A 4253-nucleotide genomic window follows, 5' to 3' on the forward strand; every position below is an offset into this window, starting at 1 on the left:
AACCGTGTAACAGGATGAATTTCATGCTTTTATTTTGTTGGATCGAGCTCGTTTTTTCAGATTTTTTTCACATGCGATTAAACGGATCTGACAAAAAATGTGCTCATAGCTTAAAATGTGCACCGTAATGATTATACAATGATATGTAAATAGTAAAATGATGCTATTTTACCAAAGACACACAGCTACACACTGCTCCAGGTCAAATGGCTCTCTGAAACTATTTCTCTCCTCATCAAAGGTCCCAACTGTATCACCAAGAGCTCAAACTGCCCCACTTACATTCTGAAATATGTGATACAGCTGTAATTGTCCCCTCTGCTGGAGAATTGGATAAACTCAGAGTCTCAGTGTCTTCCTTTTCTTGTTTAAAAATATCAAGACAAGCTCATCATCGCTTGATGTCGACTCCATTTTTTCAGTGTGGCTGTGTGGCCCACATTGTAAAATAACTTTGATATCAACGTTCTTGGGTCCACGTTAAGTGTTTAGTTTACAGACAAGAAATATATAAAATAGCATCAAAAGGGACAGAGGTCCTTAAGGACAACTTGCCTGGCCATTTTATTTAAAAAATCTAACAATATACTAAAGTGATGATTCTCACATTTGTAAAATGCCGTTTAGTCAGGGCTACAGGTATGCAATTAAAAACATTCCTTATCCCATTTGATATAAGCTCAGTAATAGCAGCTATTCAGACACATCGTGAGCTCTGTAGTGCAATAATTAGACTATATTCATTATAAGTGTTGTTCCATTGATCTTCAGACAAACAGCACACATGACTTAGAGCTGATCTCCAATCCAAAGCAGACCCAGTTTCTCCTCCTTTTTCCTGCGACTACCTGATGTTCAACCAGTGATGTTTTATTTTCTTCCTTTCATAGCAGAATCCTTGAGAGTTAAATTAGGCCCTAAGGGTGCCGGTAGATCGATAGGCTCACTGCAGGTGCACGCCGACAGGAACAACAAGAGTAGGCATTTTGCTTCTCCTTTCATTGGAATAAAACACGCTTGATTGAGAGCGATGAGTGGAGAGAAATGTGTGAGTTTGTGTCCACCACAACCATCACCCTTGGTTTCCAGCGTTTTGTTCCTGCAGACTGTGTTCATTAGCCAGCCGTGGTATTGACCGTGTTGTACAGCAAAACGGAGATCAAGCTCGGTTACAACAGGGACGCTTGAATTCCCGAAAACAAACTGCTATTGATCTGTGTAAATAAGTTGAATAAGCAGTATATAAGAGGCTGGTTTGAAGGCCCAATCCCGTGTCAGAATGCAGCACCACCTCTTCTTCCATTTTATTGCGTGTTGCTGCTCACACCGACTGCCCTTATTGACTATTTGAAGTATTTATGCAGAAGTGGAGTCCACTTTAAGTGTAAAAAGGGAGTGCCAGGCTGTGTGTGTGAAGCTGGAATTTATAGATGACACTTTGAGCACCTGCCCGACTGGAACCTGCTATATTTTTACAAGGTTGATACACAGGAGACTTTTTTTAAAGCAAAAGTTACCTATAAGATCAATAACAACACAACGCAGCCACGTAAAGGACACTTAGAAATGTACTCTTGGTCCTCTTCAATAGCATTTTTTATACAACAGGAGATACTTAGACCGTGACTAATTAATTTGTTATATAGCGTTCATCTGCTTGGCAAAGCAGGGTAACCCACAGCTATTCAATGGCATAATTAGACCTTTAAGTTAATGAAAAAGAGTTATTCCTCAATACACTAATGAAGTATTTTACATTCTCTTTTCATACAGGGGACTTGTATCCTACTCCAAGGGAAGGACATCATCTGGTTTAAATGGCATTGATTTTATTTAGAGAAAAAATTACACTGATCAATAAAAGTACATTCACTGTAGCTTTACTGTACACACACACACACACACACACACGTAGAAAAATATTTAGTATACACATCCAGAAATGCATATACTATTATATATTGTACATATATTTATTAGTTTCAGATGTAGCCATTCTTGTATTTTGCTTGTTTACATTATTGTATTTTGCACAACTCTGTTGCTTGTGAAGCTCGCACACAAAAATTTACTCACATGTGCTGTACCAATGTACCTGCACATGTGATGTGACAATAAAAGTGATTTGATTTGATTTGAACTGTTCTTGTATAGATAGGAAGAGAAGTGGAGTAGGGGTAATCTTGAAGAAGAGTATGTGAACAGTGTCAGACAGGATACTGAGTTTGAAGCTGTAAATCAAAAGGGTGATGATGAATGTTGTCACTGCATATGCTCCACATGTTGGATGCCAGTTGGAAGAGAAAGAGGAATTCTGAAATAAGTTGGATGAAGTGGTAGAGAGTGTCCTAAGGTGGAGAGACTAGTAATTAAAGCAGACTTTAACGGACATTAAGGTGAAGGAAACATGGGAAGTGTTGGGTAGGTATGATGTTAAGGAGCGAGCACAAATGGTCATTAGTTTTGCAAAAAGGATGGAAATACTTGCGGTCAAGAAGAGGGAGGACATAGTGTAAGAATGGACAAAGGTTCACATATGTGGACGACATCTTCTGCAGAAGGCGCAGTGTGAAAGAGATAGGAGACTGTAATGTGGCGGCAGGGGAGAATGTAGTTCGGAAGCATCGTATAGCAGTGTGTGCTTTGGAAACCAAGAAAGGAAAGCACGTGAAGGAAGACCCAAGGATTAAATGGTTAAAGTTGTAGCGGGAAGAATCAATTCACTGCACAGAGGGAAAGTAAAGCTGCCATGCTAAGGGAAACTACAAAGACTGTGTTTGGTTTATCATTTGAACAGAGGAAGAAGGACAAGGAGACTTGGTGGTGGAATAAGGAAGTGCAAAGTAGGTTAGTAAATAAAAAACTGGATAGTCAGGGAGATGAAGAAAGTAGACAGGAGCACTGGGAAGTTAGACGTGCAGTAAAGCGAAAAGTAGCAAAGGCAAAGAAGGAGCTTATACGGAGTTGTAATTGAGGCTGGACACTAAGGGAAGAGATGAAAACTGTAGGGATATGGAGACGAGGAGTCGGGTTGGAACTTTTCTCAGATTTGCATCGAGGAGAAAGATATGGCAATAGAGGAAAAACTTAAGTGGATGTCTGAGGAATGGAGAAGTATACTGGTACCAGTTATCAAGAATAAGAATGTAAAGACCTGTAAAAAATACAAACGGATAAGTTGATGAGCCATAACCAAGCCCAGAGAGGAACTGTGGTACTGCATGAGGAAGTCAGGAGGGGCAAGTATATGAGAGTGGCGAGGGAGGACAGGACAGTGGGGCAGTGGTGAGGTGTGCAGAACGAGTGACAGATGGGTTCAAGATGGGGGTGGGATTACATCAAGATCCTGTTCTGAACCTCTTGGTTGAATGACTGAAGGACATGTTTACAGATGAGGTCAGGCAAGACTCTTCATTGATTACGATGTTTATAGAAAAAATTGTGATCTGTGGTGAGAGTAAGGAGCAGGTAAAAACAAGAGCCACCTGGAGGTATGTACTGGAGAGAAGAGGAATGAAAGTCACTAGAAGTGAGACTGAATACATGAGTGTGAATGAAAGAAAGAAAGAGACAGCTAGATAGATGAAAATGCAAGGAGTAAAGTTAGTGAAGGTAGATGAGTTCAGTTATGAGTACCTGGCGATTGTCAGGAGTGATTTGTGACAGAAGGACGGCAGCCAAAATGAAAGGGAACATTTACAAAATTATAGTGAGACCTGCTGTGATATATGGTTTGGAGGTGGTGGCACTGACAAAAAGAGAAGGAGGCCAAGCTGGAGATGTTAAGATGACCATAATGGATGAAGTCAGGGGGACAGCTAAGGGTGAATGGTTTCGATATAAAGTAAGAGAAGCAAGATAGGCAAAGCTGAGTGAATTAGTTTGAAACAGCTTGATTAAACCTTTAATTAATAATAATAATAATAATAATAATGGATACTTTATTGATCCCCATGGGGAAATTACTTGTTTTTCTCTGCATTTGACCCATTCACTCAGTGAAGCAGTGGGCAGCCTACACTGCATATAAACGGAGCAGGGAATACATACATTGTACTCGTAGCAATGTTTATATGTATGTATTATGAATCATCCCACTTAAATGAAACAAAGACGCTGCGGTTATTATTATTATTATTATTATTATTATTATTATTTCTACGTTATTTCTACGTTATTTCTACGCGCCTCCTTCGCGTCCCTATTGGTTGTTGAGATTTTTTTGGAGCATGCAATTGGCTGTGTGGCGTAGC

This window comes from Astatotilapia calliptera, chromosome 13, assembly GCF_964374335.1.
Source record: "Astatotilapia calliptera chromosome 13, fAstCal68.1, whole genome shotgun sequence".
NCBI lineage: Eukaryota > Metazoa > Chordata > Actinopteri > Cichliformes > Cichlidae > Astatotilapia > Astatotilapia calliptera.